Source organism: Papio anubis, chromosome 14 (assembly GCF_008728515.1).
Source record: "Papio anubis isolate 15944 chromosome 14, Panubis1.0, whole genome shotgun sequence".
Lineage (NCBI taxonomy): Eukaryota > Metazoa > Chordata > Mammalia > Primates > Cercopithecidae > Papio > Papio anubis.
Window position 1 is genome coordinate 46,966,215 of NC_044989.1, and position 24,232 is coordinate 46,990,446.

Genomic DNA, 24,232 nt, shown 5'->3' on the forward strand with positions numbered 1-24,232 from the left:
ACACTTATGAAGTGACCGGTAAGTTTGTGAACGACGACAAGGTTTCTAAAAGGCTAGTGGGGCCGGGCACGGTGGTTCTCGCCTGTAACCCCAGCACTTTGCCAGGCCGGGGTAGGAGGATCCCTGGAACCCAAGAATTCGAGATTAGCTTGGTCAACACAGGAAGACACTGTCTACCAAAAAAAGAAGAAGTAAAAAAAAAAAAGCCAGCGGGAACAGCCCTTGCAGGCGTGAATTATGCTTCTCTTCCTCTACCCTTTCAGCCATTTCCAGGGAGGGGGCCCTTCCATATAAAATGCAGACAAAACGAGGGAGACCGACACCCCTCCCTCCGATTTGTGAGTCATTTTTGTGGCAGCTGGGGGCGGGGATGGGAATATTTGAATTGCAGGAGGTGCCCGGTTTCCCGTGGATCTTGGAACTTGTTAACTGGGTGGCTCCATGCTGAAGGGCGCTAGGGAGACTCATTCACATTTTCCTACCCGGCACTCATGCCCTCCATTCAGCACTTTCTTCTCCTTCTCCCTAAGACTTGAAACCAGGGACAAAGCTTTCCCCCACCTGCTACTTCAGGTTGACCTTCCACCCACAAGCCCACCGCTGGCCTTTCTCCGACCACGTGACATCCCCCCAACTCCCGAGACTCAACGCCGTCGACCCCTCCCTTCGGGCCGCAGCCCGCTTTACCCCGCCTCTCAGGTCCACGTGACCGCCTCTCTCCCACCTGACTGGCTCCTCCTTTTCCCCGGCCGGACACGGCCGCCGTCGCAGCTGCCCGACTCCAAAATGGCAGCCGCGCACAGCGCGCACCCAAGCGGCCGGACCTCCCTGACTCCAGGGCCGCCCCACTCTCGCGCCCTGCCTCCCTCCTTCGGCCTTCACCTACCCGCCTCCGGATTGGCCGCTAGGAATCCCGCCCCTCTAAAGCCCCGCCTGCTATTGGTCACGGTAGGCTGCCCTTCAGAGAGGCGTGCCCCTCCCCGCCCCCCGCCCCCCGCCCCGGGAGGTATTTTCCATTCTGGTGGGGGTTGGGGGGAGGGGGGAGGGGAAACGGGTGAAGAGGGGGAGGCGGCAGGGAAGGGGGTGGGGGCCTGGCGGGGGCATCCGGCGGAGCTGGGGTCTCCGGGCTCCGTCCGGAGGAAGCGAGGCTGCGCTCGCTGGGCAGTCGGAGGGGACAGGACGCACCAGAGGGCAGGCGGACTCGCCCTGTCGGTGACTGCGCCGTCCGGGCCCGTCCTGCCTGGCCGCAGGTGCCCTGGATGAGGCCGCCCCGCGCGCCCCGAACGGTGAGTGTCCCTGCGGTCGCGCCCGGCCCGCCGCCTGGACCGCGGCCCCCGCGCCGTTGTCCGCGGCCGCCTCTCGGTGCCCCAGTGCCCGCGCCTGGCTCATTCCGCCCCCGGCTGTCGCCCCCGCACCCCGGCGGAGGCAGCGCCGGCCTCGGGCTGGGATGGGCTGGCCGGGAAAAGGACGGCGAGCCCGGGCCGCGAGCCCCGTGCAGACCATGCCGCGCACAGTGGGAGCTTGCGCTTAGTAGGCTCTCGATGCGTTTCTGTGGAATTGTTTTTCTGGTTGGAGGAACGTGTGGTACCTAAGGGGAAGGGAGTCGTCCGGGGCCAGTAGGAGGGCATTCGTGATCAGGGTCGTGGGGGGTCGCGGGGAGGCCACTGGAGACTGAAGCAGTTACGCAGGCTGAAGGGAAGGGAGCACCGACCAAGTCACCTGGGGCTCCAAGAGCCCGATCTGGGGGTCTTCAAGGTCGAGGAGAAAAGATCCTCTGGGGGATGAGGGAGGGAACCGAGGAGTATAGATGTGGGAAATGAACTGAGTGCCCCGGGAGGTTTAACTAACCTAGGTGGGTAAGGGATGCGGAGGCGGGAGCTGGAAGACCCCTCTGCAACTACTTGGGCTCCTAAGAGTCTTTGATGTGGGGTTTGGGCATCCGAGTAGGAGAAGCGGAGTGACTCTGTGGAGAGGGAATTGCATTTAAAGAAGGATGCTAAAAAACAGTGTAAGTACATCTTGGTTTGGTTCTGAACTTTGAAAGGCTTGAGGGTTTGGAGTCACAAGGAAATTTTGACCGTTTCTTGTGGCATTCCAACTAAAGCGTGCCTGGCTGCTGGACTTTGTCAATTATCTTTTACTGAAAAATGTATGTGTATGTTTGATGATATTCTATCAATTACAAGTTTTTCTGGAAATTCTCATAACTACACCTTGAAATTTTTGTAGCAACCTCTCTATCCATAGTGGTGGCTTACTTCTTCCCTATTTAACATTTAGAATGGATTGTGCTATTATGTACTACTGGCTCTTATTCTAGAGGACTAATAAGTAATTCACATTCTTTTCCTTACTTTCGTTTCTCTACAAGATCATGCAAAATTGAACTACGGATTCTATAGAAGTTTTAAAATATTTTAACTTGTGTTGACTGGGAGGGAGGTGGTAAGCTAGCAACTCTATTAAGCAATACTAAAATCAGGTTGAGTTTCCTGACAATTGGTAATCTTAATGTCAGTTGTTTAGTTTAATTTTAATAATTTTTCATTTATATAGCACTCTTGAGAGTGGGTTGGGAACATAGAAAATGCACACCGGGTTTAGGCAGTGGTGGTCCCCAGAATGCACCTCTGTTGCAGTCCGTGGCGGTTCTTCATTTCACTGAGAAGAGATCTTTAATCTTACGAATATTTTCTTAATTTTATGTATGTTAGTAATGTTTTACATTTGTAGAGTACTTTACGGTTTACAAAATGAAAGCTGATTCGTTCTTGAACATCTTTTGGAAAAATTTGTAGATCATATTTTGGCCCTTTTATCCATCAGAGAAAACATTTCTGCAGAAAGGTGTTAATATTTTCAGTTGGCACCTTCTAAGTTCTTGAATAACTAGTGGATAATTATATATATTTTCTCCCTATTGTCCTTGAATTTTACTATTCGTCCTCAGGGAGAATGTACTGGCATGCAAAACAGTAGCCTAAAATATTGAAACCTAACACCTTTTAACATTATAATAGCTTCTACATTATTCACCTTGAGAATCATCTATGGCAAACCAGTGGTCAGGAAAGCTTTCCCCTATCACCTTTGTTTAGTTAGACTGGGCTGTTTTCTCCTTTTGTGGAACTAAGGAAAAATAACACTTACTGGCTGTAAAGTTGTAGTAATAACTAAACAGAATGAGAATGGGAGGCTTGGAAAGAAGATGTATGTGTATGAGTCACATTTCTTCTAGAGCTGGAAGGGTAGACCATGGAGATGATGTTTTGCAGATTAGGAAACCAAGGCCCAGAGCAGTTGAAGGGATTAAATTGCTATTTAGTGGTGGGGCCAGGATTGGTGGGCAGGTCTATGGACTCCAGTACAGAGATTTTTCTACTGAACACTTTCACATTGTTTATTTCGAAAGCATTCTCGTGCCAACTATTAATGGTTTTTGGATTATTTGTGATATTGTTCCCTTCTAAGGATGAAGAAGTTTGAGTTGACTACTTTTATCCGTGACATTATGTAAAACTGGATAAGCTTTTATTTAAAAGTTTAAAACAATACGCTGCATTGTTAGTGTTAGTGCTGATAGTTCCCTGTCATTGGAAAGAGACAAACTGTCATTTAGATGAAAATATTCAATGAATGTCTTAGAGTAGTTCAGCATTCTGTAATTTTTATGCTAAAAATTAATTGCTTAAAAGAGTTTCAAAATTCAGAAGGCTTTTATATTTTGAAAGTAAATTATATGAAAATTATTATTTTCAGTTAGTGTGGGGTTTTGTTAAAATGAGTTTAGTACCTTTAAAAAGAGAGTAGAATTACATGGTCATTATGAATACATCATTCCTATCATAGTTGTAATAGAGAAAGACAGGGTTTGTATCCCAGCCCCTTCACATATCTCAGGCAAGTGATTTAACCACTGTGTACCTGAGTTTACTCATTTGTAAGGGAGGGTGTTAAAAGTACCTACCTCACAGCATAGTGGTGAGGTTTAACCGTGCCTACCTACTACAGAGAAAGGGTACAGCAAATATTAGACATTATTCTCTGTGGTTCGTTAAGTGTAATTAGGCAGTTGTGTGCCCATTTATTTCCTTGCTGTACGCGCACTTACAAGTTACAAAAATTCCTGGAAAAATGCACGATCAAATCGTAGTCTTCGGTAAGGGGGTGCTTGGTGCAAATGATGCTCTGATGTTTGGTATTGCTCTCCTTCTCTGCTTACCTTGGACCTTTAATTAGGTCTGCATATCAAATTAGAGTGAATGTGTTAGTGTTTCTGAATGTCGTTGGGAGATCCTTGTTGCAGTTTCATTATTCTAGAACAAAAATATTAATAATTGAATTGCAGGTATTCTAGTGAAAATACAGTACTAGAGTACTAGAGACCTGCTGGGTACGCTTAGGTGAGGAAGTCAGGAATTATAAGTCAGGAATTATTAATTATTGATCGCAGCTCTTCTCTGCCAGTGGAACCATGGGAAAATCATTGAACCCAGTTTTCTATTAAGCGAATATTTTGATGACTTCATTCATTAAGCTGAGATTTTAGTGATAAAATTTGTGTGACTCCAATTTTATAACATAAGGTTTTTTTAATTTGCTGTAACCCAGGTCCAACTAGTGTCATGACCATGTGTTTTAGCAAATGTTTTTGACGGTGATAGTTTGAGTCATAAGTTATCTCAGAATCTTTGTTAATGGTGTATCACCTAAAGAATGGTGAATTCCTCTTGGTGTTCAATGGTTCTGCCTTCTCAGGTTTTTCTGTTGCTTTTGTAACAGCCCTTCTTCCATCTGTAGTCCTTTTAACTTTGATTCTCATGCATCTTTGTGTCTTTCCTTACAGCATCTTTGCCTTCTGTCACAATATGTAACTTCTTATCTGTTTTGCAAGAGCTCTTTTTTAATGACTATGTTTTAACATTAATTTTCATTATTTTTAAATGTATCTCACATAATGTCTTTTAATTGCTCTTATTTTTAGAGTTTCATTGAAGTGAGTCTATTTCACAGGTGAAGGATTAAAATTAGAAACAAGCTATAGCTCAAAAGCATTGTTACTGTACTAGTAATAGTCTTGCTATTGTTTTAGATCTCAGGCAGGCATGCTGTTGGTGGTACTTCAGTTGATAAATACCTGGGCCAACTCTTTAGTCCAAAGCGACGCTAGCAGGGCTAAGAAAGTCACATGCAGCCATCACAAGTTTCCACAGTTACTTATGTTTTTCACTGATACAGAATTTTAGTGTGTGAAGGGTGACCAATTTCTAATAATCTTTTGGTTAACGCTTATAATAAGGATTATGAAGTTACCACAATTTATTGGACATCTATTGCATTCATGACATACTTTTAGGAATTTCATAGGTACTTTCTTCAAGTCTATTACATAATCTAATCATGTGAATAAATTAGTTAAATATGGTTTTAGAAGGCATGTCATGTTAAAATATAACCAACCATTGCTCATTTTTTCATTAGATTGGAGTTTTCTTTATACATTTAAAGATAATTATGCCATTGTGAATGGGCTGTTATTCATATTTAAAATTCATGGGTATGTGAACTGAGTAGGTGTAGACTGTACAAATTACTTTCTTAGCTTCAGTGCAGTTGTTAGAGAATGAAAGAGGGAAAATATGAATTATTTGCCTTGTCCATCTTAACAAATTCTTCATCTGAGTTAGCCAGCTATCCTACTTTCAAGGGGAGGGGAGGGAGAGGGCTTTTGAATCTGGTTAGAGCAGAAGTAATCTTGAAAGGGTAATTAGGCTGGATTGTTGACTCATGTTAATATTGGATAAATTTGCATCTTAGTGACCTGAGAATTAGTTTCCTGCCTTTATATGTAGGTGAAAAATTGTAGGGAATGATTTCAGAGAGACCATACTGTATTATGAAATATAATATAGCAAGAATATATTTTCACAGGTTCATATGCTGCTTAACACCAAAATTAAATTTAACTTACTTTGATGAACTTTCATACAGTAATCTTTTTATCAAAGCTGGTAAGAGGAAGCAGTAATGAAGATAATTTTTTTTTAAATTGTATTTGAAATGGGCTTGTGTGCTCTGGGATTGTCTTTAAATTGACTTCCTTATTTTATTTGAAGATGACCATAAACAGGAACAATGTCCAGTCTTCCTATTCTGAGCAGTATCCTTGAGTTAGAAGTATTTCAAGCAATTTAAAAGGATGGAAGCTTATTTAAATAATAGATATAGGGAAAATGGAACGATGAGAACTAGAATGGTGGAATGGAAATGATATGGGAACTGCAGGTTAGACCTGTGTATATGGTAGGTAGTTGGAGGAAGGAGAGTTAGGATAAGAATTGGAGGTTGGATAGAGAAAAGTGTTGAGATAAACTGGATTTTGTAGGAATTTAACCGTAGTGTAAATCCTGAATCCCACAGGTTGGCGCGCCTTTGTATCAGGATGTAATATTATTATGTACTGTATACAGTTTGCTTTTCGGCTGTGGTTCCTGGCTCAACACAGCTCCTGTAAGCCTCGTTATTTCCTAAGCACTAGAGCAATAAGAATATCTTTTGTTAAAGCAGTTGGCCTCTTATCCTTGGTTCCTGAAGCAGCTCTGAAACCGCTTCTGAGCAATAAAGGTGAAAGATAGTCTTTTGTTATTTACAACAAGCCCTTTCAAACGCTCCTGAGCATATGTTAATGAGGCTATTTTTGGAAAGTCCCTAGGTAAACACTGGTTGGAGGTGTTGATCCTCCAGGGAAATCAGCCTTGGGCTCTGAGGGTTGGCACTTCCATTCCACCTCCCAACCACTGGGGAGAAGAGAGGGCCAGACCTGTGGGGGCTTCCAGGAAGATGAACAAGAACCCATCCATGTGCTGGGAGGATGGCCCACTCCAACCCCATGGGGACAGAAGCTCCTGCACTCCAGACCTTGCCGTATTTATCACTACTTCTGGCTGTTTATTTGTATCCTTAAAATACCCTTTGTAATAACCAGCAAAAGTGTTGTAAAACACTATTACTTACTTTACAGTGTTTCCCTGAGTTCTGTGAACTGCTTTAGCAAATTAATCAAACTCAAGGAGAGGGTTGTAGGAAACCCAGTTTATAGCCAGTTGGTCAGAAAAGCACAGGTAAAATAATGGAGCTTGGGATTGGCATCAGAAGTGGAGCTCAGTCTTTTGGGACTGAGTCCTCAACCTGTGCAATCTCACGCTCTCTCTAGGTGTAGCTGGTGTCAGAATGGGTTTGAATTAGAGACACCCAGTTGGTAGTCACTTTAGAATTGATTGCTTGCTTTTTGCTAGAGAGAAATCCCTACATATATGTTTTGAGGTCACAAAAGTCTTCTGTGTTGATTGTTGAAGGACAGTGTGAAGAAACTGAGTTTGTTTTTTCCTACAGATTACCAGACAGGAAAGCATCTGAAATGTACTTAAAGCTAAAGGATAAACCCACTGAATGTTAAATATAATCTTTTAAGGAGAAGCTCAAGCACTTTCTTACGGTTAAAATATGCGTATGGCCAGAGGGGAGCTCATTTATCTAATTATTTAGTTTTTGACATTGGCTATTTACATGAGAACAGCAGTCCAACCCCATTATCCTTCAGGTGATCAGTACTAGGATGAGTTTTATTTCACATTTTTATAAATGATTTAAAAGACGGACTGGCAGTGACAGTTGCCAGATTTGCAGCTGACTCCATGTGCGTTCCAGGTAGTTAAAAGCCAAGCCAGCAAGGAGAAGCTACAGGGATATTCTCTGATGAGTTTTCATGTGGCACAGAACAAGATAATGCACTTAGGGGAAGATATTCCAAATTATATTTATAGGACCTGAATTGTGACCCAGGAAGGGGATCCAGAAGTTATCTAGATGACTTCCTTGAAGGTATTTATTGTGGTTGTTGCTGGGCCAGAAAGTCCAAGGATATGTTAAACATGTTGGGCATGGTTCTGAAAATAAAAATGATGTTATATAAAAATAATAAAGGGGTTATCGTATTTTGACTGTTTATTATGTTCCAGGCTAAGTGATTTATTATGACCGTTCTTTCATTTAATTCTCTTAGTTCAGAAAGGTGGGTGGCATTATCCCATTTTATAGAAGAGCAAGTTTGACACGGGAAGGTTAAGTGACTTTTACAAGTCAGCGCATGTGTGGTAGAGTTGGGACTAATGTGCTAGTCTTTTGGTTGTTAATCCTAGACATTTCCCAGGATATTAGGAGGCAGCACGTAAAACTTGTAATAATTTAATTTAGGGTTTGTGAAGTGCTCTTTTACTGTTTGCTACGGTTGGCTTTGGATGTCATTTTACCACAAGGATGGTATCTAAATACTTTGAGAGGATTTAGAGACATTCCTTAAATTCTTGATTTTTAAGGAAAGCTAGGAATGTCTTGGTGTACAGTTTTAGTCACCTCTGGTGACCCCTGACATTTCTCCCTTTGACTTTATAAAATACTGAATGGTTATATTAATAAAAGGAACATTAATTAACAAGGAAAATATTGTTTAATAGAAAAGTCACCAGAATAGGAGTCCAGAGACCTGGATTGTTCTAGTGGTATAAAGTAGTGATGTGAAAAACATTAGGATGGCATGGAAATAAGCATAACATTCTTTTTGCACTGGAGGTAGAGGAAAGCTTGAACTGTGTCTTGAGAGATCAGCCAGTCTGAAGAGGGGTTGTGGAGTTGCAGGCAGAGGGAATAGCAGTATATTAGATGAGTCACTGAACTTGTTTGAACTGCAGTTTCCTCAAAATTGAGATAAAATATAAGAAAGTACCAAGGGCAGCCTTTGATTTTGGAATCTCAAAAAGTAAGATTGTAAGGATCAAGTGAGTAAGTGTATGTAAAAATGCTTTACAGACTTTAAATGCTGTACAAATGAGGATAGAGGAATACTGATGTTCCTTTTGCAGAGTGGACAAAGAGGATGCGGTGAAAATTTAGGTGGCAGGACTAGCACAGAAGGCAGAGGAGGAGAAGTGGGGAAGGGAGGTGTTAAAGATGAGAGGGAAAGGACAAATGTGGAGAAAGTTGAATTATAGTTCTCTTTGTGCCTGTCAATCACAAGGTAGGTATTACATCTATAACGGAAGAATTTTAACAACAATTTACTGTAAAGTGGAAGCTCAGGAGATAGTTGAAACATTTTAATCACTTTTCATTTAGTCTATATTGGCCATAATAAGGCTATGAAAATAAGCTAATTGAGAATTAGTGTGTCGTCTGATTGTTTCTTCACTCATTACTTCTGTATAGGTTTAGCTAATTGTAAATAGTATAAGAGCGCTCATAAAAATGAAATAAGCTGGACTGAAGTACTATTCATTGTAGATTATTGGACATGAAAGGACATAGAGTATTTAAGGAGGAAGATGCTATTTGATTTTTCTAAATTAGTGCAAAAGAAAATTAGGAAATCAGACTAGGACCGAGGCAGGAGGGGAACAAATTGTGAAGGGTTTTGTATGTAGCCATACTAGGAGTGTGGATTTTTATTTAGTTTTATAGATGGGAAGTGACACGAACAGTTTTGTGTTTTATGAAAATTGATCATAGCAGTAATAAAGAGAATATTCTGGAGGAGAAAAGATTGGACACATTACCAGATAATTACTGAGCAAATACAAATGCTCCTCAACTTACAATGGGGTTAGTCCTGATAAACCCATCCTAAGTTGAAAATATCACTGGGTCAGAAATGCATTTAATATGCCTAACCTACCAAACACCATAGCTTAGCCTATCCTACCTTAAACGTGCTCAGAGCACTTACATTAGCCTGTAGTTGGGCAAAATAATCTAACACAAAGCCTATTTTATAATAAAGTGTTGAATATCTTATATAATTTAATGAATACTGTACTGAAAATGGAAAACAGAATGGTTGTGAGTTGAACCCAATTGTAAGTGAGGGACTGTCTGTAATACACATGGGCAAGGTGAGTGAATGAAGCAATTCTCTTTGGCTTGTGGTAGATGGATGACAGTCAAGGATGACATTTAAGGCTCTGCTGTAGTTCAGGATGGTCTGAATTAAGGAATTTGTAGTGGGGTTGGAAACAAGAGCACTGCTGATTTCAGAGATATTTAAAAGTTTGAGTCCTCCAGATTTTGTTAATGTTAGAAGGTGATAGAAGTTGTATATGAGTATAAGGTTCCTGCCTTGGCAATAGAATAATATATGCAAGTTTGGGAGAGAGAGAATACTGAGTTTAATTTCAGGTAAGTGATAATACTTTTTAGGTAAGTAGTGATACTACTTCCAATGTCAGTTGGAAATATGGGTCTGGATCAGGAGTGTGGTCAGGTTTATAGATACGATTTTGAAGGCATATACTTTGTAGTTGAAAATAGATGAGTAATGCCCATAATATCTAAATGATAATGTGTTCAGAAAAAAAAGTAACTGCCATTACTGGTACTTAGTTCAAGAGTGTAGACATTTCATAATATTTACCTGTTACCCATTGCCACCCCAAACTCTGCTACCTAGCCTTACAAAAAATACAGAAAAATATTTGCTGCCAGAAAGCCAGAAATATTTGTGTGTCCTTGAAACACTGTGCCAATTGGGATCTTGCTTCCTGCCTTCAGTATCCTGGCTAGCTATCCAGAACAATACAGGATTCTTAGACAAATGCACAAATGCACTTCCTTATCCCTCAACTAGAATTTCTTTTTGGAATCCCTGTTTGCTTTTTTGGGCTGTGAAGTGGTCTGAACAGATACTGAATCCTGAAGTCTTTTTTTTTTTTTTTTTTTTTTGAGACGGAGTCTTGCTCTGTCGCCAGGCAGGAATGCAGTGGCACCATCTCAGCTCACTGCAACCTCCATCTCCCGGGTTCAAGCGATTCTCCTGCCTCAGCCTCCCAAGTAGTGGGGACTACAGGCATGCACCACCACGCCCAGCTAATTTTTGTATTTTTAATGAAGACGGGGTTTCACCATGTTGGCCACATGGTCTCAATCTCTTGACCTTCTGATCCGCCCACCTTGGCCTCCCAAAGTGCGGGCATTACAGGCTTTCACTTTTTTGTGTGTCTATTTCAGAGCATCCCCAAGCAACTAGCACCTTGCCTCTTTCCCTCTTTGCCTGTTTACCTCTCCAGCCCCTTAGAGCAACTTAAAGAGGGAAAAATAAAAACACCTTGAGAGAAGAGGCTGTAATCTTTTCAGTTCTCCCCCAAAGGCTCTACTTTCAAAGCAAGAGATGGGGTTAATTTGTCATTAAGATGAGATGTCCAATTTCAGTAAAATAAGTCTGTTAGGAGGAAGATCTTCAAGTGCTGAAGGGAATTTGGCAAGAATCTGACTTAGGTGGTGTTCAGCACTTAGTGGAAAAGATGAGTTTTGGATTCTGTTTTAAAGGAGGTAGAAAGACAAGGCTGTGCAGAGAAAAGTAGGAATAACACTATTAAGAGATGGGGAAAACAGTACCAAGAAAGTAATAGAACATTAAGGGTGGGGCAGCAGGGGGAAGCGAAGGACCTGGTGAACAAGAGTTCTTATCTAAAATGCACATTTTGAGTTAGGATTAATGAGAAATTCGGGTGGTTAGATGGTTGAAGACTAAAATTTGGAATTGCAACTCCCTAAAGCACTAAGTAGAAAATTGAATGAGAACAGAGGATACTGTAACATAATTTAAATAGCAATTTAGGGGCAGTGACCACTGTTACAGTTTATGATGTTTGTAGCACTGATTACTTAATTTACATACTATTTTTAAATCCCTTGTATATTTTTGTTTTCTCCTTACATTCTATAACAGCAGTTCTTAAACTTTCCTGGACATGAGAATTACCTGGGGCTCTTTTTTAAAATACAGATTTCCAGTCTCCCACCCCCATGCTTGAATTCTGATTCATTAAAAGTTAAGGCAAGGGTTCAAGTGATTCTGATATATATGGTCCTCAAACCAAAGTGTAGGAGATACTGTTCTAGAGGGTGGGCAAAGAGTAAGAAGATAGAATTTCAGTTTTTGATTGTTGTTTTCCTTTAATTGTGTATTTTTTTTTTTATTGTTTTAGATAGAGTCTTGCTCTGTTGCCCAGGCTGGAGTGCAGTGGTGCAATATCGGCTCACTGCAACCTCCACCTCCTGAGTTCAAGCAATTCTCCTGCCTCAGCCTCCGAGTAGCTGGGATTACAGGTGTGTGCCACCACTCCCAGCTAATTTTTGTATTTTTAGTAGAGATGGGGTTTCCCCGTGTTGCTCAGGCTGGTCTTGACCTGCTGACCTTGTGATCCACCCACCTCAGCCTCCCAAAGTGCTGTGATTACAGGTGTGAGCCACCGTACCTGGCCTCCTTTAATTTTTTTAAAAAGTGGAAGTATAATTTACATATAGTGAAATACACAGATATTAAGTGTATGTACAGTTCCATACACTAAGTATCTTTAATAACCTTAAATCAAACATCTATTTGTGAAAAAAAAAAACTCTAAGCAAACTAAATATAGAAGAGAACTTCTTCAGTCTGATAAAGGGCATCTATGAAAAACCTATAGCTAACATCATGTTCAGTAGTGAAAGACTGAGTTCTTTCTACACTAAAAAAGAAAATTTAAGGATGTAAATAGGGATATATACCAGGTTCAGGATACACCTAAGTTCAAGATTAGTTTGGACAATTAATACCTCTTTGTAATTTATGATTTCTGTCACCCAGAAAGAGCCCCTGTGCTCCCTTCCCATTGAGTCCTTCCTGTTTCTCCTTTTCCATGACTGCAGTCACTGTTCTGATTTATTTCACTGAAGATTAACTTTGTTCTAGAATTCTATATAAATGGAGTCATACAGTATGTACTCTTTTGAGTCTGGCTTCTTTTTATCAGCATGTTTTTGAGGTTCATCCATGTTACATGTAATAATTGTTCCTTTTAGTTGTAGAGTAGTATTCCATTGTATGAATATTATTATTGTGGAAAAGATTGTTTCTAGTTTTCAACTGTTGTGAATAAAGCTACCATGAACATTCTCGTGTAAGTCTTTTTGTGACACGTTTTCTTTTCTCTTGGGTCAATACATGAAGTGGAACTGCTGGGTTTTAAAGTAGGTCTGTGTTTAGCATTATGAGAAACTTGCAGAACAATTCAATTTCTGAGATAGTTTTACCATTTTACATTCCCACTAGCAATCCGTGACAGTTCTGTTTCTTATTATCATCAATATTTGATTTAATCATCTTACTGGGTTATCTCATTGTGGTTTGAATTTGCATTTTCCCTGTGACTATTGATGTCATGCAGTTTGTCATGTGCTTATAGGCTATTTTGCTTATCATCCTTAGTGATATGTCTGTTCAAGACACTAGCCAGTTACCATTTTTATGTCATTTTACTGTTAAGTGTTAGGATTTGTATACTAATTGGATACAACTTCTTTGTCACATAAATGTATTACAGATTTTTCTCCTAGTTTGTGGCTTGACTGTTGATCGTCTTGGTGGCATCTTTCGATGAACAAAAGTTTTATATTTAGTGATCTGTTTAATCAATATTTCCTCTTATGTTAGTGTTTTCTGGGTCCTGTCTAAGAATCTTTGCCACCCCCACAGTTGTGAAGATATTATCATGTGTTTTCTTCCAGATGCTTTATGGTAGTAATTTTTGTGTATTGAGGCCGAGTTATCGATTAGGATTAGATTTTTGCCACCATATGGATAGCTAATTGTTCCAACACAGTATACTTTCCTTTCCCCATTAATTGCTTTGGCACCTTGTTAAAGCTCAGTTAATGGAGTAAGTGTGGATCTGTCTCTAAACTCTATTCTGTTCATCTACTTGTCTTTCTGCCATTATCACACTGTCCTGATTTACCGTAGCATTAAGTCTTGAAATAAGGTAATAGAACTTCTCCAGTTTAGTTCTTTTTCAAGATTGTTTAGACTTTTTCTTTTTTTTAGGTGGAAATTGTACCTTTCTACATACATTTTGTAATCAGCTTATCAATATCTACAAAAAAGCCTTTTGGAATTTTTATTAGGGTTGCATTTGAATGTATGAATTGGAGAGAATTACCATCTTAACATTAACATAATATAGCTCTATTTAGATCTTCTTTTTTAGTGTGGAAAGAACTCTTTTACCATTGTATATGTTAGCTATACATTTTTCATAGATGTCCTTTATCAGATTGAAAAAGTTCTTTTTGCTTAGAGGTTTTTTTCCCCCCATAAGTGGATGTTTAGCTTTCTTAAAAAATGATTCTGCATCTATTGAGATGCTTATTGGTATTTCTTCTTTATTCTATTAAGATGGTGAATTACATTGATTAGTATTTGATTATTAAACCAACCTTGCATTCTTGAGATAAACTTGGTTGAGATGTATTGTTGTTTTTTGTTTTTGTTTTTTGTTTTGTTTCCTCTGGATTCAATGAGGGATTATTCTTGGTCTGTAGTTTGTTTGTTTTTTAAGGCCTTTATCTTGTTTTGGTATCAGAGTTATGCTGACTTTATAAAATGAATTAGGAGGCGTTTTCTTTTATCTTGTGGAAGAATTTGGGTAAAATTGATGTTCTTTCTTAAATGTTTGATGGAATTTATCAATGAAGCCATCTGGACCTATAGTTTTCTTTGTGGAAAGTTCTTAATTAAGGAATTTAATTTATAAAATAATGAATATAGGCCTAGCATGGTGACTCACACCTGTAATCCCAGCATTTGGGGAGGCTGAGGTGGGAGGATCACTTGAGCCCAGAAGTTTGAGACCAGCTTAGGCGACATAGGCCCCTATCTCTACCAAAAATTTAAAAATTAGCCAGGCGTGGCGGTGCACACCTGTAGTTCCAGCTACTCAGGAGGTTGAGGCAGGAAGATCCTTTGAACCTGGGAGATGGAGGCTGCAGTGAGCTGTGATCACGCCACTGCACTCCAGGGTGGGTGACACAATGAGTCTCTGGGTCTAAAACAAATATAAGACTACCCAGATTTTCTTTTTCTTTTTTATGTCTGTTTTGGTAATTTGTGTTTTGGAGAATCTGTTGAATTTATCAGCATGAAAATAAATTATAAATTTTATGAAACAGTATTTCCTTTTTATGTCAGTAGGATCTTTTCCTTCTTTCATTCTTGAGATTGGATGCCTTTTCTCCTTTTTTCCCCTTGATTAATCTAACTGAGAAAAGAATATCAATTTCATAAATCCTTTCCAAGAACCAACTTTTGACATTGCTTTTTCTCTGTGGTTTATCTGTTTTCCGTTTCATGATTTGAGCTCTTTAATTCCTTCCCTCCTCCTTGCTTTGGGTTTAATTTGCTCCTTTTTCCCTAGTTTTAAGTGAAAGCTTAGATCATTGATTTTCAAAACTCCTTTTAAAAAACAATTATTAACATTTAAAGCTGTAAGTTTCCCTGTAAGCATTCTTTAGCTGCATCCCACAGATATTGATGATTTAATTATTATTCCATTCAAAATATTTTTAAATTCCTCTTGTAATTTATTTGACCCATGGGTTGTTTGAAAAAATGTTTCCAAATAATTTTCAAATATTTGGTATTTTTCAGGTATCTTTTTGTTACTGTGTTTTCATTTAATGCCATGGTGATCAGAGAACATACATACTCTTAATAACTTCAACCAATATAAACTTTTTGATTGTTTTATGGCCCAACATGGTTTGTCTTGGTGAATGTTCAATGGGTGCTTGAAAAGAATGTTTATTTTCCTGTTACTAGGTGGGGTGTTCTATAAATGCCAGTTAGGTTAGTCTGATTTTCTTATATCTTACATCTTTATTGATTTTCTGTCTATGGTTCTGTCAACTATTGTGAGAGGAGGGTTGAAGTTTCCAACTGCAGTTTTGGATTTGTCTGTTTCTTCTTTCAGTTAGTTCTATTAGGTTTTGTTTCCTATTTCAAGCATAGCTTACAGCACTGTTGAGTGCATGCACATTTAAGATTAAGTCTTATTGATGAATTGACCCCTCTGTCATCATGAAATGGTCCTCTTTATCCCAGGTAGTTTCCGTCATTCTGAAGTCTCCGTCTGATACAAACTTTTCTTTTGATTAGTATTTACATGATATATCTTTTTCATCGTTTTACTTTTAACCTATTTATATCATTATATTTAGAGTGGATTTCTTGTAGGGAGTATGTAGTTGGGTCTCACTTTTTTTATCTAGTCTGATAATCTCTCCTTTAATTGATGTGTTTAGACCAGGGTTGGCAAACTATGGCTGGCAGGTTAAATCTGGCCTGCCACCTGTTTATGTAAATAAAATTTTATTGGAACATAGCCACGCCCCCATGCCAACCGATGGCTTAGACCATTTGCACTTAATGTAATTTTGATACAGTTGAATGAAAATGTGCCATCTTACTATTTGTTTTCTGTTGGTCCGTGTTGTTTCTTTTTTCCTTGATTTTCTACCTGTTTTTGGATGGATTATTTTTTATGATTCTATTTTATCTTTCCTGTTGGTTTGTAACTTATATCTCTTTAAATTTTTTTATTGGCAGCCTTAATTAGTTAATCATGATTTGCCTTCAACTAATATTTTACCACTTAGTGTGTAGTTCAAGAATCGTCATAGTTACTTCCAGTTCTTCTTTTCCATATTTTGTGCTTTGTTGACATGCATTTTGAGTTTAAATGTTCTTTTTGCTTTGTCAGGCAGTCACCTTTTCAAGCAACTAAAAGTGACAAAAATACTGTAATCCCAGCACTCTGGGAGGCTGAGGTGGGCGGATTGCTTGAACCCAGGAGTTTAAGACCAGCCTGAGCAACACAGTATCTACAAAAAATAACAAAAATTAGCTGGACATGGTGGCTCATACCTGTAATTCCAGCTACTCTGGAAGCTTAGGTGGGAGGATTGCTTGAGCTCTGGGCTGTTGAGGCTGCAGTGAGCCTAGATCATGCCACTGTGCTTTGAGCCTGGGTGACAGAGAGTGAGACCTGTCAAGAAGAAAAAAATATGTCTTTAATATTTACTTCATTTAATCATTTTTTTTTAGATCTTTATATCTTTGTATCCATCCAAGTTTGTATCTAGTATATTCCCTTTGCTTAAAAAAGCTTGCTGTTACATTTCCTGTAGTACAACATTCCTCTCGTTTTGTTTTCAGTTTTGAAAGTTGTTGGTGTGGATATAGAATTGTAGGTTTTTAGGATCCCCCACTACCATCTTAAAGATGTTGTTCCACTGTCGTCTTGTTTGCATAGTTTCTGACAAGAAGTTTGTTGTAATTCTTGTATTTGTTTCTCTGTTTATAATATTTTTTTTCCTTTGGCTGCTTTTAAGATTTTGTATCACTGATTGACAGCAACTTTATTATGTTGTGCCTTGATGTGGCTTTTTGGAAGTTTATTGAGCTTCATGGATCTGTGGATGTATTGTATTCATCAAATTTGTAAAATTTTTAGCCATCTATATTGAAATTTTTTTCTTCTCAGGGGTCTTTCTCTTACAGATTCTAATCCCACATATTTTCAACCACTTAATATTAACTCGCAGGTTCCCTGAGGCCCTGTACATTTTTTCTTCCAATCTGTGTCTTTTTCCTTTAGTTTGGAATTTTTCTGTTGCCCTGTGTTCAAGGTAACTGATTTTTTTGTTAATAGTTTCTTTGTCTGATTTGATGTTATGCCTGTCCAGTTAGTTTTTCATATCAGATATCCCTTTTTTTTTTTTTTTTAGTTCTAGAAGTCCCATGTGGTTCCTCTTACATATATATGGTTTCTACTTCTCTATGAGGTATTTCCTTTTTTCTTCATTGTGTTGATGTTTTTCTTTATGTCTTTAAATTCTTTTCTAATAGCTGTTATAAGGTCTTTTATTCAAATGTCCTTTACCTACCCCAGCCATTTCTTGGTCCTTATTATAGGTTATTATTTCTTTTTCATAGGTCTGGTAATTTTTTATGGATTTCATGATGTTGAATGTCTTGATTTTTTTTTTTTTTTTTTTTTTTTTTGGAGTATGGTGTTTCTTGATTGTTGAGTTTTGTCCTGGCAGGCAGTTTATTTATAGATCAACTTTTAAAAATTTTTATTTAATTAACTAATACATTTAATTAAGACAGGGTCTCACTTTTTCATCCTGGCTGGAGTGCAGTGGTGCAAACATGGCTTCCTACAGCCTTGAATTCCTGGGCTCAAGAGATCCTCCTGCCATAGCCTGCTGTGTAGCTGGAACCATAGGTGCACACCACCACACCCACCTAATATTTTGACTTTTTTGTACAGACAGGGCCTCTCTGTGTTGCTCAGGCTAGTCTTGAACTTCTATCAAGCAGTCCTTCTGCCCCAGCCTCCCCAAATGCTGGGATTACAGGCATGGGCTACTGCGCTTGGCCAATTTTATGGATCAACTTGAACTTTCAAGTTTTGTTTTCAGGGTTTTTTGTTTGGGGAAGTTTTGTTTGTTTTTGGACAGATGTGGAATAGCTTTTAGTTTAGTGCCCGTTTGGGCCCACCACTGATGTGTGCACTTTTTTGTGTCTCCTTTAATTTCCCCATGTATTCATCAAGGTTTATTCATCCCAGCTGGTTATTGATCCTGGCCCTGTGTGAACTCTAAATTGTTGGAGAGTGTCCCAGTATTTGTTATTTTCTTGCACGTTTTTCTTTGTGTAGCCTCATGGAGTTACACACCACATGTATGCAGATTGGTATTTGGCCAGAAACTCAAGAAGACCCCTTTTGCATATTTTTGGAGCACTTTCTCTGTGTAACTTCTTCCTTTGTGGTTTGATGCTCTGCAAATTCTAGCTGCCTCAGACTCTACAAATTCTGAGCTCTGTCACCTCAACTTAGTGAGAATACTGACTCTATTTGGCTTCCTCTCCCTGTGTTTTGGTTCTATGCAGAAAACTGGAGCAATCATAGGGCTCCCCTTATTTGTTTTCCTTCTTTAGGGGATCATGTTTTCGTATTTCTTCTTATCTTGTGTGAAAACTATTGTTTGATATTTTGTCTCGTTTTCTACTTGTTTATAACACAGGACAATTCTGGACTTTGCTTCTGGCTCATGACTAGAAGAAGAAGTCTTCTGCCTTCATTTTTAAAGGATATTCATGCCAGATATAGAATTTTGGGTTAACAGTTTTTTTTTCTTTCAATATTTTAAGGTCATCATTTCATAATCTTCCAGCTTATATTATTTCTGATGAGAAGTTAGTGGTATTTCTTAGCATTGCTCACTTGATGCAGTATGTGTTTTTTTCTCTTCCCACTGCTCTAAAGATTTCTCTTTTTATCTTTAGTTTTACGCAATTTTGTAAATTTTAGGGTTAGGTTACCTCTAATATAGAGGCATGCCTTTTCTGAGTCTGTGTTGAGAGCATGAGGAATTCAACAAGGTCTTTTCACTTGAGCTGCTAGAAATTTTAATGTCTTCCGGACCTGTGCTTACAAGCTCAGGTAGTTGTTTGGTTCATACTCTTTAGTTGCTCTTTTCCTAGATGTTATTCTTTCACTGGTCTGATGGAGTATTGCCTGCACATGTGCAGCTTAGTCTCTAGGCAAAAACTCAGGAGATCTCTCTAAAGATTTCTGAAGCTTTGTCTCCACAGCTCCCTTCTAGTTTTGCTGCTCAAATTCCAGCAACCTCAGTAGCCTCAAACTTCAAGCTGTATTTCCTCAACTCAGTGAGATTCATGTGTTTTTTTGTGTTTCCCCTCTATGGGGTATAAGCAGAAAGCCAGGGCATTTGTGAGTCTTTGAGTCTTTGTTTCTCTTTTCTCAGGAATCACAGCCCTGTGCTACCTATTGTCCGACATCTGAAAATAATATTTCATGTATATTGCCGAGTTTTATAGTTGTTTACAGAAGATCTAGCCCAATACAGTTTCCTCCATCATAATTGAAAGTGGAAATATAGGAGTTTACTTCTTCTTTTTAAAAACTTTACAGTTTTTGGTATATTATACTTTTTAGGCTATGGCCTTATTTTTAAAAATCATATCAGCTCATATTTTAATTTTCAAGTGATACAGAGAGTTACAGAAGAAATTTTTTTAAAAAGGAGAAAAAACTCTATCTCCAAACCCAAAGTTTACCAGTTATCTGTACATCATTTTGGGCATCTTTTATTGCACATCTACTCATAAAAGGATAATTATTTTATTTTTAAAATGCCATTCATACTATTTCTGATATAAAGCATTTAAGTTTAACAGAGCTAAATTTGTTAAATAAAAGCAATACGGGAAAAACTGCTCAACCACAGATAAATATTTACTACCAGAGATAATACTTTCTAAAAGATTTTTCTCTAGGCTTAAGGAATAAGATTACAGAAAAAGCCAAAGAGCTTAGAGTTACGATACTAATAATTGTGTGCTCCAATAGGTCTCTCACACAGAAAAGAATAAAGTACTGGCAAATATCTGTTGCTGGTAGGAACATGCAGTAATACAGCTTTCTAAATGGCAGTTTGGCAATATTCAGAATCCTTAAAATGTTCATACCCTTTGCCCAAGTTTAATTTTTAGGAATTTATTATAAGGAAATAAGAGATGCACACAAATATGTATGTTACTTATTCATTACAGTGGTATTTATAATGTTAAAAAAATTAGAAGCCTCAAATGATTAGGTTATGCTCTAGTTGTGTAACCAAATACCATAAAACTATTACAAATCATGTTCTTTACAATTTTTTAGTGTAGTGTACTGATTGTAATAAAAATAACTGACAGGAGATGAAAAATTAAGAGCTTTTGGATTTTGAGGGTTATAAGAAACTGTTCACAATATAGTGAATGATAAAAGCAGGGTGATATATGTCCAATCCTTTTTTCCGTTTTTGCAGATACTTTAGCTTGAGCTTTATTGAGCTTTATAATTAGATTTAATGAAAGGAACACTTATTCTTACATTGTACATGTAATATGTATCCTGAACTTTTTCCAAACAAAGGCAGTCTCTCATGTTTCATAATTTAAAATTATGAGTTTCTATCAAACAGTTCTTTATGCAATTGAACAAATTTAATATCGCTATCTTTCCTTTTTTCTTATTTCTAGAGTTGGTTTTAAAGAAGTTTTGATCTTGCTTTCTCAGCCAATGTTTCTGCCCACTTCCTTACAGGTGTGAATGTCCTTATGTTAAAGAAAGAATGGACGTCATAGTCTTTCGTTTTCTCAACAAAATATTATGTTTGCTGTCTGTATCCCTGGCGTCTTAAGCATATGGACCTGGTGCTGTTCAGGAACTCACTGTAGTGACTCAACTCCACATATTTTGCTATATATAGAACATGTTGGAAATCCATAGCAGAAAGTTAGTAATTAAAAGTCAAAGCATTATTGTGGTTAATGAACAAAGAAATAAGTGCGTCCTTCAAGGAAGCATCATTCATACCAGACCTCAAAGAATGACCTTAACCTAAGGTCATTAATAGACTCTGGAGTCTATTCCTCCGCAGTCACAGATCTAGAAACTCAGTTTGGTCAGGGAACTGATTCCATTCTAAGTAGATTTATGGAAAACTGGTAAAGAAAGCAAAACTAATTTTAAACATTTATATTGAGAAACAGTATCAAGCCATGATAGTCTGATGGCCCACCTTTTCATTGTAGGGTTATATCTGCTGAAAGGATGTGAGTGATTGGGTTCACTGATCAGAGCATGTTGTTCTGAAGTCTTATTATTTAACCTGAGCCTCAATGTTCTCATCATTAAAATGGTGATAAAAACTTGCACCTCACAGGATCGTTGTGAGAACTAAAGATAATCGAAGTAAAGTGATTAGTACAATTCCTTGTACATCCTTGCTGTTCAGATAGTTTTCCTGTACATCTGAATTTGAGGTCTTGAACTTAAAGGTTCACTTGATCTTTTCTTGATTCCTGCAGACATTGCTGGGAACTGTACTGCTCTTGGTGTTGTAGGATACTAACATTACTTCATTTACAAGAATATTTTTGTTCTGAGTGGTAAAACTTAATCTAGTAACAAACTACGATGAGTTTTTGCACAGATTATGTCTTACCGTGAGATCTGGCTATTTTACTACTTTGTGTCTATGGTAAGAATCTCTTTTAAAGAATTCAGCAGTATTTGCTTTTCCAATTTGGCATTTCTAAAACAGCTTGATATTTCTTATAAAACCAGAAGTAAAATCCAGGTAGCAAATTTAATAAGCGGTTTTTACTAATAGCTGACAAATTTGTAAGATTAGTATTCTGTGGTTAGTGTTTCTAATTCATTGTATTTGTAGATTGTGGTATTGTAAGGGATCTGGTCCATTTCCCTGTTTTTCAGATGAGTTTACAGAGAACCAGAGTGAAACTAAGCCAGACAGCTGATGCATCATAGGGGGTCCCTGGGACTGTGAGGTGCCAGTGCAGCTGGGCCCAGAACAGTGAGGCCCTTAATATAAGTGTGTGTACTCTGAAGGACGCAGGGAGAGGAGCCAACTCCTCCTTTTGGGTGTCAGCATCCTTTCTTTCACACGGTTCTGAGAAAGCAGTATTGAATTAAGCAGCGAGCTTGCTGTCCCAAGGTGCAGACATCCTGAGTGAGTCTGTTCTAGGAGGAACCCCTGCCTGCCCCTGCTTTCTTGATTAGCCAAATCCAAATCAGAGGTGAATGAACAGATGTCTTTTTTGTGTCAGGTGTCATGTCTACTACCTAGACACTGTACAGCAGTTGAGACTTATCTAAGAGCATTTTAATGGTAGAGCTGAGACTCCTTTGTATCACAGTGCCTCTCTACTTTAAATTAATTTATTTTCTCTTCCATGGAAGAGATTTATATGGGAGTCTTGTTAAAGAATGTTTTGACATCTATTTAGATGTTATTCCCTAACTGTACTCCATAGTACTTTGTTATGCACAGTCCTGGTGTCTAATTATCTCAGATCTGCATTGTCTCCTTAGCCAAGTCCCTGAGACCCTGTATCATTTTGATCTCGCTTTTGTATGACCCTTAGGGCATGGGATGTTTTAAGCATCCAATAATTAACTTGATTAATAGGTAAATATTTGTTATCAGTTTTTTAATTGCACCAAATTTTACATTTTAGCATAATGGAAAACCTATGAAGAGCTAGATTTGCTACTTAAAGTTCATATCCTCAGAAGGTTTAAGATAGAGAAGTTATCTACTGCTGTTGTCATTTAAGAGGAGCCTAGTGCTTCCACATAAGACTTATATTTAATATGTTAAGAATTAAAATTAGGAAGAGTGAGACAGGTCATTTATTTAAATAGTTTTTAGTCATCTGGTTAGTCTACTAACTTTTGTGGCATCATCCCAAAATATATGTAGTTACAAATAATGAATAGCTGTCTTCTAATGAATTATAATCCTCTGTGTGTTTTGTTGTACTGATTTGCTGTGGGTTTATCTTGGAGGAAAATGACTTCTTAGGATGGTTTTACAGAGGGGTACAACTGTGACTAGTCTTAGTACTTGATCCCAGTCAGCATTCAGAGTGCTGTTTTGGTGTCAGAGGGAATTAGGTGAAAAAAATATGGATAGATTGGTATAAATCTGTAACTGCTATTAGAAAAAACAAGGCACATTCCATATTAATAATGGACAGTATTGTCATTTCTGTTTCAAGGACCCAATGAATATTGAGTATGAATATATAACCTTTATTTAAACTTCTATTTGATTTGTATATACTCTTTACTTTGTCTTAAATTCTCTTTTTTACATGGTGATACTAAATATTTGTGGTTAGTTGATATTAAGTATTAATAGCCTCTATGGGTGGTTGAAGATACGCTTGTTTCTCAGTGTAGAGTTTATACCCATGTCATATCTTTGTAAGTAATTTTTTAAAGTCTCCTTCCAGCTGTCTTCATTCTCCTGTTTCACTGATGCACATATACTCAAAAGATTTAAGACATTTTATATATATTTGCCAGTCAGGGGGGAAAAATCTGTCAACCACATCTCCAGAGTCTGCTTTTTCAATTAGTCTGTAATTCACATTTACCTTGAGGTGTATGTAGGCTAGTAGGTTAGATTAGTGGGTATATTCAAGCTTGCTTCTTTTATTCATCATAATGTCTTTGAAATTCAACCAGGTTGTTGCATGTATCAGTGGTTGATTCCATTTTGTTGCTCAATAGTATTCCTTTGTATAGCTGCACTAACAGTTTGTTTATCCATTCACCTGTTGAAGGACATATGGGTTATTTCCAATTTGGAGCGATTATGAATAAACATTTATATATGGGTTTTTGTGTGAACACAGTTTTCATTTCTCTAGGATAAATACCAAGGGTTGGGATTGCTGGGTCATATGGCATATGTA

At 38.2% G+C, this 24,232-nt stretch overlaps 1 protein-coding gene across 5 annotated transcripts in view; it reads left to right on the plus strand.

The window, feature by feature from the left end:
• The first annotated feature begins 730 nt into the window (after window positions 1-730).
• The window catches only part of SOCS5 (suppressor of cytokine signaling 5), a 162,859-nt gene continuing 139,357 nt past the window's right edge, over window positions 731-24,232 (plus strand). Inside the window, exon 1 of one of the 5 annotated variants that reach the window (XM_021925256.2) lies at window positions 731-948. The gene's annotated coding sequence lies outside the window, so the exon portion shown is untranslated. Of the gene's footprint in view, window positions 949-1,015; window positions 1,287-1,354; window positions 2,009-24,232 lie in introns of those variants that run through there. The other 4 variants (XM_021925254.2, XR_001894083.3, XM_021925257.2 and 1 more) reach the window with 4 other exon arrangements.